A 14,232-nucleotide genomic window follows, 5' to 3' on the forward strand; every position below is an offset into this window, starting at 1 on the left:
GGAGTTTCTCTGTAATGATGTCCTTGATTGTTGATTCTTCCTAGGGATTCTCCTCCTGTGTGTCTGGGACTCCAATGATTCTTATGTTATTTCTGTTGAATTTATTGAACATTTCTGATGCCATCTGTTCAAAATTTTTGAGTATTTTCCCCATTGTTTGTTCATTTGCTTTGAGATTTTTTTCCAATCTCTTCTGTTGTATGGAGTTATTATGCCTCTCATCTTCCAGCTGACTAATTCTGTCTTCAGCTGCTGTTACTCTACAGGAGAGGCTTTCCAAAGAGTTTTGCATTAACTCTACAGCATTTTTCAGTTCCATTATTTCAGGTTGGAGTTTTCTGATTTCCATATTTGTGGTCTGTTCAGATCGATCTATGCTCCCTTTGAGTTCCATGAACATCTTCCATATCTCCACTCTAAACTCCCTTTCCGAGAGGTCAACCGGATGGTTGGCATTTTTTAGCTCATCAGAACTGCCATCCTCATACTCTGTGCATGCAGTTGTCCTTCGTAGTTTCCTCATTGTCACCCTTTAACTGTGATTCTGTGTATTGTAATGGGATTCATATTATATAAGAAGTGTGTGGCCGCAGAGCGAAGCGCACTTTTATTTATTTTTTTTTCCCTTTGTGTTTCTCTTGGATGGACCCAGGGATCACAAAGCAGCTTCAGGTGTGGCCCTCAAAAAAAGTCTTCTGGGCCCGGAGAGATAGCACAGCGGTGTTTGCCTTGCAAGCAGCCGATCTAGGACCTAAGGTAGTTGGTTCGAATCCTGGTGTTCCAAATGGTCCCCCGTGCCTGCCAGGAGCTATTTCTGAGCATTCAGCCAGGAGCAACCCTTGAGCACCGCTGGGTGTGGCCCAAAAACCGAAAAAAAAAAATCTTCTGTAGCCAAGGCAGGTAGGAGTCAAAGAGCTATGGACTGATTCACTCCTACCTTCAGTCAGAATCTGGAAAGGTCAGCTGCCTGTGTTCCTCTTGGATCTCATTGATCTTTTGAATTATGTCTTATGTATTTTCCAGTTTAGTAATTTCTGCTCTAAAAGTTTTATTTCCTTCCTCCTGCCTCTTTTGGCTCCCTTGTTGGTCATTTTCCAATTTCCTAAACTGTACCATTAAGTTATTTATGTAGCCCCTTTTTCTCTCCTGATGAATACCTGCAAAGTTATAAGTTTTCCTCTTACCGTGCTTGCTTCAGCAGAACATATACTAAAATTGGAATGATACAGAGAATATTAGCATGGACCCTGCACAAGGATGACACAGAAATTCGTGAAGCATTCCATATTTTAAAAAAATTTTCCTCTTACCACCTCTTTTGCTGTGTCCTACAAATCCTGATAATTCATATCTTCATTCTCATGTTTCCAGGAAGTACCAACAAATGTTGGGCTAAGCAACCCCCAAGTACAAGGGGGCTGTGTCAGGGTTATTCACATTTAAGCATTTAATGAGAGTCTGGAGCAAGAGACACACAGAGAGCCAGAGAAAGCAAAAAAGACACCACACAAATCTGGGACACAAGAGCAACAGCAACAGAAGAGCACAGTTAAGCACAAAGTCAGGCAAACAGGAAGCCTGCTGGGTCTCTCTGGACTTGATTCACTATGGCATCAGGCTGGCAGGTGGACAGGCCTGCCAGGCCTTTTGGGCACCCAATCCAGCAGGCTCCCCCAGATCAGCAGGCAGGCTCTATTCAGAACTCTTCTCCTGGGACTTCTATAGGCTTGGTCCAACTGCCCCAAGCAGGCAGTTCACAGTTAACTAACAGACTTCAGTTAAAGGAGGAAGAGAGGCTATGGCAGAGGTCATGGGACTAAAATCTTACACTGAGATTCTCACCACCTTTGGAGAAGCCTCCACTTGCCCTTGAGCAGTTTACCCTTTCCCTTACTTACTTTCTCCCTTCCCTTCCTCAGGACTTCGAAATAAAACCTGTTATTTATAACAGTACAAGATAGAAAGCTTTTTAAAAAAAGAACCCTGTTATAGTTAATGAACAGTCTGCTGCACCCAATACCCACAATCACCACTTCATCTATGGCCCTGCTTCACCACTTCTATAGCTCTCTGCAAACACCAATCTGACCAGACCCAGGTATGCCAGTATTTAGACTTGATATCACTAGGACTTTTTGGGGGGTTAAGTGTGGGTACCACCCTCAGGCAGCCAAAACCACACCCACAAATGCAGTCAATGCAGTCACCATGTCTCTATTCAGCCAGCTACACAGATTCACTCTGTTCTCTAAAGAGATGTATACCAAACCATGAAAATGATAAGTACCCCAGCCATGCAGCTGAGAGCTGGCAATCTCAGGAGAAACGGGCAGGCCAAGGTCCCACTCCACCAAAGCCACATCTGCTACACCTACCACCCAAAATCACCACTTTGCCAATGGTTCTGCTTCATCACTCCTCTAATGGTCCTCTAGAGACACCAATTTGACTGCAACTCTAGGTATGCCAGTATTTGGAAGGATAGCACCAGGACTCTTTTTGTTTTTGGGGGGAGCATACCCATTTGACTCTCAGGGGATACTCCTGGCTAGGCGCTCAGAAATCCCCCGTGGCTTGGGGGAACCATATGGGATGCTGGGGGATTGAACCACGGTCCATTCTAGGCTAGCGCTTGCAAGGCAGATGCCTTACGTCTAGTGCCACCTCTCCCGCCCCATCACCAGGACTTTTTTGAGCGAGTGTAGTACCCTCTCCCTCATGCTAAATCCACCCCCATCTTCTCATACTTCTAGAAAACCTGGTAGTCCAAAGCACACCCCATAATAGCTGCAGTATCAGAATTAGTGCGTAGAATTCTGGATGACATGACCACAAATGCTGCCACACAACAACTCTAATTTTTTATATGACTGTCAACCCCAAAGGAACACATAAAATTGGACACCAATGTGGATGTTTCTGAAGCCACTTAATGTTCAGAAAGAGAAGAAACAGAATGATTAATTAGCAACAGGAGATTATTAAAACTGGGCCGATCCTGCATCCCCCACACCTGTGTTTTCCGGCCTTTCTACACCTGCACTTGTCCACACACCTCTCTTCACACCTGCTCTCACACCTAGCCTCACACCGGTCTAAAACACCTGTCTCACACATGTCCATTCTAAAATCAAGGTTCAGCCCTGTTTTCCTAACCTCGCCACACCTGCAGATAGTGGTGGACGCATGCAGCTATCAGGGTCTCTCAGTCTTTGAAGCCCAAGATGAAGTTTGTTTTCTCTGGTCCAAACACTGCCCACTTCTGGCCTACGAGGACCAGGCCAGCCAGCCCCAGGGAACACATCTGTGCTGCCCCCATTTCTGAGCTCCAGCCCATCTGATTTGTAGAGTCCTCAGTCTCCCCTTCTAACACACATAAGGCCTACCTGCCAGGGACCCCAGCTCCTTCCTCCCACACACTGAGCCTCAGTTAGGATCCTGGCCTGGGCAGCTCTAGCAGAATCCATGAGGGAAGGAGAATGGGTGTGAAGAAACTCAGGAGCCTGTGGATGCACAACCTTGCATGTGCTTTGCATCTTGAGAAATGACCATCCTGGGGCCTGAATAACTGGCTGATAACAGTTGATAAACTGGCTCTCTGGGGAGCACAGAGTCCTGGGTGTGACAGTTGCCAGCATCTATCCTGGGTCTCCACAATTGCTTAGGGGTTCTGGGATCAACCATGCGACATTAGAGTGTGGTATTGGCCTCACAGGATGGTGTAAAGTGCTACCCTGCTGTGGAGACACTGCCCAAGCACACACACACACACACACACACACATAGAGCCTCAGACTTTTCTGTTTTTCTTCTTGGTTTTGGGGTGGCACCTAGCTTTGTTCAGGGCTTACTCTTGGCTCAGTGCTCGGGATCACACCTGGTGGGGCTTTTGGGGACCATAAGGGATGATGGGAACTAAACTGTCAGCCACATGCAAAGCAAGCGCCCTCTCCACTGTACTATTGCTATTGTCAGGCTCCAGATTTTGCAAAAAGAAATTCCCCAGAGTAGTTGGCCACAGGGTGGAAATGTGCCAAAGGCAGCTATCTGGTCCTGGAAAGCGAGATCTCCCTGTGTTAGCAAAGTGCTCAAGTCAGCCTGGGTCAAAGTCCAGCGTGATCCTCCCTGCCCTCACCTCTTCAGGGTGGTTGCACCCATCCCTACTCCACCTTGGCAACCCTGGTCTGTGCAGCTGAGCTGAAGGTCACCTCCAAAATGCTGGGATGGGATGGGTCTGAGAGTGGAAAGACATTTGCCTGGCACCCGGCAGACCCAGGTTCAATCTCCAACATCTCATGTTTCCTGAGCACTCCAAGTGTGGCCACCAAACCCAAAACAAATGAGCAATAAACAGCTGGGACTGTTGCCCCTCAGACAACTTTGACTCCCTCCAGGGGACTAAACCCTCGCCTGGGAGGGGATTCTCACTCCCACACAGGCCCAGAGGGAAGCAAGGATATGGAAGGCCTCTGGGCACAGGTGCAGAACTCAGTGCTCAGTGCTCAGCGTGCTGGTCTGGTCTGTACTCACGTCCCACCGAGCACCTGCACCGACGACACCTTCTCCGGGAAGCCATGGGCGTGGAGACTGGACACATCGTCGCTCAGCACCTCCATCTTCTTCCCCATGAAGTTGGGGTTTTCATAGAGGATGATCTTGTGCTCTTGGTTATCCTGCTGATACGAGATAGAGGTGGGTGTGGGCGGAAGGCAAAAGCAAGGTTGGCTGGTTCCTTAGCTTTTGCATCCGAATACTCCCTCTAATGCTTAGCACCTGTTGGAGTCTTTCTTTTGGGGGGGGCGGGACAGCACGCAGGGGTGCCCAGCGCTCACTCCTGGTGCTGTGCTCAGGGATCATTCCTGGTGTGGCTCAGGGGACCACATGTGTTGCTGAGGTTGAACCCAGGTCGGTCTCATGCCAGGCAAGCAAGCAGACTGCCTTCTGGACTAACACTCTGACCCAAACACACGCTAGATATTTCCAAGGACCAAAAGCAATGCTTTGAGGGGTGCATTTGATTCAGTGATGTCATCTTGCTTTTCATGGCCTCAGTTTCCCTCTCCCCTTTTTTTGGGCAACACTCAGTGGCGCTCAGGGGTTACTCCTGGCTCTTCGCTCAGAAATCCCTCCTGGCAGGCACAGGGGACCATATGGGATGCCAGCCATCAAACCAGGGCCCATACCAGGTCAGCCGTGTGCAAGGCAAACATCCTACTTCTGTGCTATCACTCCGGCCCCCCTCTCCCTTTTTAAAAATAAACAGTAGTTGGATAGAATAGTACAACAGGTCCACATATAGTACAAAATAGTACAGCAAAAATAGTAAAAAATAAATAAATAGGATAACAGGTGGCCTTACACATGTTTGCCACAAGTTTGATCTCTGGCATCCCATATAGTCCCCAGAGCACTTCCAGCAGTGGTTCTGAGCACAGAGCTAGGAGTAAGATCTGAGCACTGGGGGTGGTAAAATCAAAATAATAATTATTACAAAGTAAGTAGCAGTCATGATCGACACATGTACATATATATGTGAGTGCTTCTGATCAGTGCTTGCAGGATTTTGACTTTCTTTCATCTCCCATCTTTTACTGTCCTGTTCGTGAGCCAGTTTTCTGAGTCATCTCCTCCCCATCTCCCTGAATACTGTAAGCATTTTGGCACTGTGCTTTCGAGCAACTCACACCTTGTCTCTGAGCCTCGGTTTCTCTGTCTGTGACCCGGGCACCTTTTTGGGCACAGACTAGTTCCGGATCACGGGTGTTACGTTTGTAAAGATGCTGATGACCAGGCGAGGTGGGGTTTAGAACCACCGTTAGTCCTGCCTTGGGTGGCAGGTCTGTGATGGTGGGCGCCCAAGGACCCTCTGCTGTGTGGGTGCCAAGCTCCACCTCAGCCTCACCAGGCAGCAAGCAGGATGCCAAGACTTTCCAACCACTCAGGAGGCGGCAGAAAAGCACATGGCAAGCCCCAGACTGGAAGGAGATCCGAGGAACGTCTGCTCCAGGCATGGGGAGCTCCTGAGGGCCAGGCCCTGTCCAAGGCACTGAGGGAGCTGGTGGGGAGATCTGGGCTGGGCCCCAGTCAAAGCGGGCCAGAGGAGGCAGCACTGCCTCACTGACACTCTTTCACCTGAAGCCTGGAGCCTCAAATAGGCAGCCTTGGGGGGCTCAAAGGCTTTTGTCTCAACAAAGAAGACAAGTTTTGTTGTTTTGGCCACACCAGGCAGCATAATCAGAGGTTACTCCTGGTTCTGCAATCAGAAATTGCTCCTGGTAGGCAGGGGTGGGCCAAGAAACGAACTCGGATCTATCCTGGGTCAGCTGTATGTAAGGCAAATGCCCTACCACTGTGTTATCTATCACTCCAGCTCAGAAGACAAGTTTTTAACCTGAAGATTGGGTGGTGCTGGGAGGGGCAGGGTACTGGACATGCTTTTCCTGAGAGAATGAAGTGGGTGTTAATAACAAAAAAAAAAAAGATGATCTAGAAGGATTTCTGTGTGTCTGTGTCTGATGGCACAGGGAAAAAAGGGTGGAACCCACACCTGGTTGTGCTCAGGGCTCATTCCTGGCTGTGCTCAGGGGAGCGTATGGAGTGCCGGGGAGCAAACACAGCCAAGAAAGCGCCCTCTCCGCCGTGAGATCTCCAGCCCCTCCTCGTCCATTCAACGCTCTGCAGGGCTCTCTGTGAGGGCCAAACTCAAGAATAAATCTTCTGGGTCTTTCAGCAATATCTGGATCCTACATGCCTCAAAGGTGAGATGGGAAAAGTAGCCCTGGCATGTGGGAATCCCTTCCCCCAACTTCTTATTTCTCCCACCTGAATGATCAGAACTGCCCACACCTGGAATGGGCGGGAAGAGGAGTCTGCATGGGGGAGAAAGAAGGGGACAAGGAGAGTTGGAGAGAGAAGTGTATGAGAGGCATCATCATAAGAGATTCAGCATCAGATTCAGCATTAGCAATTGAGCATCACCAAAGGGAGTTAGTCAGCCTGGAAGCCAGTTAGGAAGCCTGGAAATGGCAGCTGAAAGGGAGACAGAGGCTGAGAGAGCCAGAGGCAGGAGAGAAGTAGCTGCTCGGAAAAGGCTTAGTTACTAAGCCTTAGTATAAGAGGCCATGTGAGGAGGTGTGCATGGCGGTAGGGACTGAAATAAAGCTGATGACCCCTGGAACTTCATCTGACTGCTTTGTGAATCTCTCTGCCCTCACCCTGCAACATTCAGACCTGCCAGACCATAGGGGCTGCAGGAGCTGGGTCGAGCCCAGAAAAGCCTCACCATCTCCCCCACTCCAACTCTAGGACTCATTCATTTAAATTAAGACAACATATAGGTGTCTTCCTGAATGAGTCTGAATAAACCAAGGTGAGACTTGTTCTTCTTGGTATCGCAAATGGGTGAGTTGCAAGTTTAGTTCAGTGGGCAGTGGTTTTTGGTGGTGTGTTGTTGTGCCGAGGACTTACACTGAGCCCTCACACATCCAAGGAAGTACTGCACCTCTCTGCCCCACACAGGCATTTTGCTAGGGGGCATTTTGATAGATGGGAATCGACTGAAGCACTTAATTTGGTGCTACATTTTCTTAAGCCTTAATGTCTCAAAAAGGAAATTCTTTTTTTAAAATTTGGTTTATGAGCCACATCTGAAGATGCAGAGGGCTTATTCTTGGATCCCTTATGATCTCAGGGATCATACCTGCCAGGGTTCTTGGGGTCATAAAGGGTGCTGGGGATGAAACTTAGGCAGTCACCTATAGGCAAGCACCTTACCCTCTGCACTATCACTCCAGCCCCTTTGTTTATTTTTCAAAAAGGTTTATGTGTTTATGGTTTCTCTGCAGTAGACTTGACATGAGATGAGAGGGGGCAGTGATATTTAAAGATGAAGGGGACAGGGAGTTTAGTGATCTTTCCAGTGGCAGATCAGGTTCAAACCCCAGAAACCCCTATGGTCTGTTGAGCTTTTCAGGAGTAATCTTTCAGCAAAGAGTGCTAGAAGTAAGCCATGAGCCCTCCACCAAAGTTGGGCAAATTTCTAGTGGCTGGGCAAACAGTTTATAGGGCTCAATTCCTTGAGGGGGAATTGCTTGGCTGGTTTTTATGTCACACCCATCTGTGTGTGCTCATGCCTTACCGCTGGCCCTGGGATCACTCCTGATGGGCTTAGGGAACCTTATGGGAAGGTGGCGGTCAGCTATTTGCAAAGCAAATGCCCTCCCTGCTTTACTCTTGCTCTGGCCCTGATCCCATGCATTGCATGTTCCCACAGCACCACTGGGAGTGACCTCTGAGTCCTAAGCCCCATACGATGAGTAACTTCCAATACAGCATTCCCCCACCCAATGAAAACAAAACGTGAACGTTATGTCCAGGGATATTCTAGGTCCAGCAGAAAGGAATGGGTTTCTGCTTTCCATGTTAAAGTCTTTGGCAATGTGTGCCCTCTGAGCTTTGTTGGCTGTGGCCCTACTGGCCCCCAGTACTATATTGGAACTCAGGAACAGAGTTGTAAGTTCCATACAATCAGGAGTGGGAGCAATGCCTGAGAGCATTGCTTCAGGAGTCTCTATTAAAAATAAACAGCTCAGGCCTGGGGCCGGAGAGAGCATGGAAGTAAGGCGTTTGCTTTTCATGCAGAAGGTCAGTAGTTCTAATCCCGGCATCCCACATGGTCCCCTGAGCCTGCCAGGGACGATTTCTGAGCATAGAGCCAGGAGTAACCCCTGAGCGCTGTCGGGTGTGACCAAAAAACAAGTAAATAAATAAACAGCTCAGGCCAGAGAGATAGCATGGAAGTAAGGCATTTGCCCTGCATGCAGAAGGACAGTGGTTTGAATCCCAGCATCCCATATGGTCCCCCGAATCTGCAAGGAGCAATTTCTGAGCAGAAAGCCCGGAGTAACCCCTGAGCGCTGCCTGGTATGACCCAAAAGCCAAAAATAAATTAATAAATAAATAAACAGCTCAGCAAGATGAGACTGTTTGGCATGCAGGTGGGGTGTTCTATCCCTGTACCCCCACTTATAAGTCCACATCCCAAAAATAAATAATGAAGTGCCAGTTTCTAGCTGGTGCTTACCTTGGAATATTTGATTTTGTGAAAGCAAAAAAGCTTGCTTAGTGTGGAAAATGGTAGAAAGCCCGTGTTCTTCCTTGGACATGTCTCTGACTTGTCTGTCCCTACTTTCTTCCACACCAGAGAAAGTGGAACTAACTTCCACTTAGTTGAGCATGTACTTCCTAAAGGAAATAAGTAAATAATAGAGCAAAAAGAAAATGAAAGGTGGGGGTAACGATGCATAGGGCACCAGCAGGAAGACACTGCCTTGCATGCAGTCCATCTGGATTTGATCCGCAGCATCCTGTGCGATTCCTCAAGCATCATCACAAGTCAGAAGTGTTTCCTGAGCCCAGAGCCAAGAATAAGCCATGAACACAGCCAGGTGTGGTCCTTGAAAAAATATATTAATTGTTTCAGCGAAGACACCAAGAACAAAATGAAACATTGCTGCAATTTGGGGTGAGAGATAGTACAGGAGTAAGATTCTTGCCTTGTATGTGGTGACTCCAGGTCAATTCTAGCCCCACATGTGATCCTCCCTGAGCACCAGCAGGAATGATCCCTGAGTGCAGAGCCAGGAGTAAGCCCTGAGCACTTCCCCCCAAAATGACAAAACAAGGAGTAGCTGCAAATTAGGGGGCCTAGTTTGCTCTGCAGACAAGAAGCAAATGGTGGACAATTGTATGGAAGTTGCCTGGGTGACCTCTCTTCACTCCCACTGACATGACAGGATGGACACTGGTTTCCTCACATTCCATGCTGAAACATCGACCCTCTGAGACTCAGCTTCAACCACTTGCCAGTACTCCTGTTAAAGACCCAGGCTATAGATTTGCATGGCCCCAGGCCTGTGGGATGGGGACCCCTCAGTTATTACTGTAGTAAGCAATGGGACTGGGTGGATGAGTGCAGGGACCAGGGATCACACTAGCAAGGACTTAGTTCTTAAAGCCCCTCTCTCGGGCGGGGAGCACAGGGCTAAAAACTTCTCTAGTGGCTCCTCCAAGCCCCCCCAGACTCAAAGTAGGAGCATAGAAATGTGAGAATGGTGAGGAGGATTTGGAAAAGCTGAGACACGCATTGCACATCCTGGAGTAAGTCAGGGAGTCCAGAATGATATCTCAGTAGGCTGGAGCTTGTGCTTTGCACATAGAAGTTGTGGGTTCAATCTCTAGTCCCCCAAGTCCCTATGCATAAACGGGGAGCCAGGAGGTCATCGATTCAGCCAGTGCAGGAGTACAGTGGGTCATAAGCCTGAAAAAATAACAGTAAGTGGCTGGAGAGGTTGTACAATGGAGAGGGCACTTCCCTTGCAAGCAGCTGACATGGCAGCCCAGATGGTCCCCTGAGCCGACTGGGAGTGATCCTTGAGCACAAAGCCAGGAGTAGGTAAGCCTTGGGCACAACAAACAAACAGAACAACAAACAGAAGAAAAAAAGTGAAAAACTCATTTCTCCCCTTCCCCCCTCAATAAAAGCAGGCAAGTTGCAAGTCACTCTCTTTATTCACTCTCTGGGCATTTTGGGGGCAGGATCTTGGGCAACAGTGCTCCCAGGGAGAGGGAAATGGGGGCACTAGTTGGAGGGGTGGAAGGTGCCTCGTGGGTTCCATTGCATGTCCCGGATGCGGCGCACTGACTGCACCTGGGGGTGAGGAGCCCCAAAGTCAGTGCTGTCCTTGTAGTCCCCCTTCTCCAACAGGAACTGCTGCCCTCGGTAGCCGGGGTACTGGTAACCGACCCACCTGCAGGGCCAGAGATGGAGTGTGGGGAGACACAGGAGAAATGGCTAGAAACAGGGGGCTGGCCATGCCACACTTCCAGGATGATAAGCCAGAGCTCTATCCCCTTACCACCTCTGCTTAGGACCTTAAAAAAAGGGGCTAGGCCCGAGAAGGGGCGATCATTTGATCACTCAAATTAGCACTAAAATTGGCTTTTGTCCTCTCCTACCCCAATGCTCATTCTAGCTGCAAGACTTCTCAGAGGCTCAGGAGCTCTGGGCCAATCCTGCATCCCCCACACCTGTGTTTTCCCGCCTTTCTACACCTGCCCCTGTCCACACACCTGTTCTCACACCTGTCCTCACGCATGTCCATGCTAAAAACAAGGTTCAGCCCTGTTTTCCTAACCTCACCACAACTGCAGGTAGTGGTGGACGCATGCAGCTATTGGGGTCTCTCTCTCTCAGTCTTTGGAGCCCAAGATAAAGTCTGTTTTCTCTGCTCCAAACACCGCCCAGTTCTGGCCAACGAGGACCAGGCTGGCCAGCCCCAGGGGACACCTCTGTGCTGCCCCCATTTCTGAGCTCCAGCCAATCTCGATTTGTAGAGTCCTCAGACTCCCCTTCTCCTAGCACACATATGGCCTACCTGCCAGGGACCCCAGCTCCTCCCTCCCACACACTGAGCCTCAGTTAGGATCCTGATCTGGGCAGCTCTAGTCGAACCCATGAGGGAAGGAGAATGGGCGTGAAGAAACTCAGGGGCCTGTGGATGCACAACCTTGCATGTGCTTTGCAGCTTGAGAAATGACCCTCCCTGGGGCCAGAATAACTGGCTGATAACAGTTGATAAACTGGTTCTCTGGGTAGCACAGAGTCCTGGGTATGACAGTTGCCAGCATCTATCCTGGGTCTCCACATTGCTCAGGGGTTCCGGGACCAACCATGGTACGTTAGAGTGTTGTATTGGCCTCACAGGATGGTGTAAAGTGCTACCCTGCTGTGGAGACACTACCCAAGTGCACAACACACACACACACACACACACACACACACACACACACACACACACAGTCTTAGACTTTTCTGTTTTTCTTCTTGGTTTTGGGGTGGCACCTAGCTTTGCCCAGGGCTTCCTCTTGGCTCATTGCTCAGGGAATCACACCTGATGGGGTTTGGGGGACCGTAAGGGATGCCAGGAACTAAACTGTCAGCCACGTGCAAAGCAAGCGCCTTCCCCACTGTCCTATTGCTTTTGTCAGGCTCCAGATTTTGCAAAAAGAAATTCCCCAGAGTGGATGGCCACAGGGAGGGAATGTGCCAAAGGCAGCTAATTGGTCCTGGGAAGCAAGGTCTCCCTGTGTTAGCAAAGTACTCGAGTCAAGGTGGGGGTCAAAGGCCAACGTGATCCTCCCTGCCCTCAGCCTCGTCAGGGTGGTTGCACCCATCCCACTCCTTCTTGGCAACCCTGGTCTGTGCAGCCGAACTGAAGGTCAAGCTCTCTCACATCCAAACTGCTGGGATGGGATGGGTCTGACAGTGGAAAGACATTTGCCTTATACCCGGCAGACCCAAGTTCTATCTCTGACATCTCATATGTTTCCCAGAGCACTGCCAGGTGTGGCCACCAAACCCAAAACAAATAAACAATAAGCAGCTGGGACTGTTGCCCCTCAGACAACTTTGACTCCCTCCAGGGCACTAAACCCTCGCCTGGAAGGTGATCCTCACGCTCACCCAGGCCCAAAGAGAAGCAAGGATCTGGAAGGCCTCTGGGCACAGGTGCAGAACTCAGGGCTCAGTGCTCAGTATGCTGTCTGGGCTGTACTCACGTCCCACCAAGCACCCGCACTGATGACACCTTCTCCTGGAAGCCGTGGGCGTGGAGACTGGGCACATCGTCACCCAGCACCTCCATCTTCTTCCCCGTGAAGTTGGGGTTCTCATAGAGGATGATCTTGTGCTCTTGGCTATCCTGCTGGCACGGAATGGGTGTGGGCAGAGGACGAAGGGCAGGGTTGGCTGGTTCCTTAGCTCCTGAATCTGAACCCTCCCTCTAATGCTTAGCACCTGTTGGTTCTTTCCCTTTGGGGGAGGGGCAACACCCAACAGTGCCCAGCGCTCACTCCTGGTGCTGTGCTCAGGAATCCAGGTCGGTCTCATGCCAGGCAAGCAAGCAGACTGCCTTCTGGGCTAACACGCTGACCCAAAGACATGCTAGATATTTACAAGGACCAAAAGCAATGCTCTGAGGTGCATTTGATTCAGTGATGTCATCTTGCTTTTCATGACCTCAGTTTTCCTCCCCCCTTTTTTTTGGTTTTTGGGCCACACCCAGTGGCGCTCAGGGGTTACTCCTGGCTCTTTGCTCAGAAATCACACCTGGCAGGCACAGGGACCATATGGGATGCCGATGATCGAATCAGGGCCCATCCCAGGTCAGCCATGTGCAAGGCAAACAACCTACAGGCCCCCTCTCCCTTTTAAAAGTAAACAGTAGAGGGACAGAATATTACAGGTCCACATATAGTACAAAATAGTACACCAAAAATAGTAAAAAAAAAAAAAAAAAAGGACAACAGGTGGCCTTACACATGTTTGACCCAAGTTTGATCTCTGGCATCCCATATGGTCCCCAGAGCACTAGCAGCAGTGGTTCCTGAGCACAGAGCCAGGAGTAAGATCTGACACTGGGTATGGTAAAATCAAAATAATAATCATTACAAAGTGAGTAGCTGCCATGGTCGACACATGTACACATATATGTGAGTGCTTCTGATCAGTGCTTGCAGGATTTTGACTTTCTTTCATCTCCCATCTTTTACTATCCTGTTCTTGAGCCAGTTTTCTGAGTCATCTCCTCCCCATCTCCGTGAATACTGGAAGCATTTTGGCATAAGAGAAAACGAGGCACAGAAAGGAAAAGATACTTGTTCAAGGACACACAGCTATAAATGTCAGAGGCAGCAGAGGAATTCAGGTGTGCTTAATGCTAAGTTCAGGGTTCTCTGATCTACTGGGCTTGGGAGACAGCTAGTTGGGACTGGAAGATTTGGGGGGATGAACTGAGTATTGTTGGTTCTGATCCACTGAGATTAACTGCCTATTGTTGGCTCTACAGTCCACAAGTTCAAGACTCAAGATCTGAGAGGTACTGAAAAGCTGTGAACAGGGCTCAGATGCCAGAACTGTCTTCTCCTTCCTTTCTCCCTCCTTCACTTCTTCCTCTCTCCTCCCCCCTTCTCCCTCCTTCATTGCCCCCCTTTATCTCTTCCTCCTTCTCTCCCCTTTTCCCTTCTCCCATGCCTTAGCATCGAACCCAGGGCCTCACACATGTTAAGCAAGTGCCCTAAGCGGGACTGTCTCTAGCTCACTCTCAGAGATTCTCTGTGTTGACCTCAGCTGAGGTTCTTTGAGCTTTAGCTCAAGGCAGGAAACCCATCCAC

General features: G+C 49.4%; 1 non-coding gene across 1 annotated transcript; it reads left to right on the top strand.

Annotated features, from left to right (window-relative positions):
- Positions 1–1,185: 1,185 nt before the first annotated feature.
- Positions 1,186–1,292, top strand: LOC126031688 (U6 spliceosomal RNA). The gene has a single exon (XR_007503521.1). It is a non-coding gene; the product is annotated as a U6 spliceosomal RNA (small nuclear RNA).
- Positions 1,293–14,232: the final 12,940 nt, after the last annotated feature.

This window comes from Suncus etruscus, chromosome 15 (genome assembly GCF_024139225.1).
Source record: "Suncus etruscus isolate mSunEtr1 chromosome 15, mSunEtr1.pri.cur, whole genome shotgun sequence".
Taxonomy (NCBI): domain Eukaryota; kingdom Metazoa; phylum Chordata; class Mammalia; order Eulipotyphla; family Soricidae; genus Suncus; species Suncus etruscus.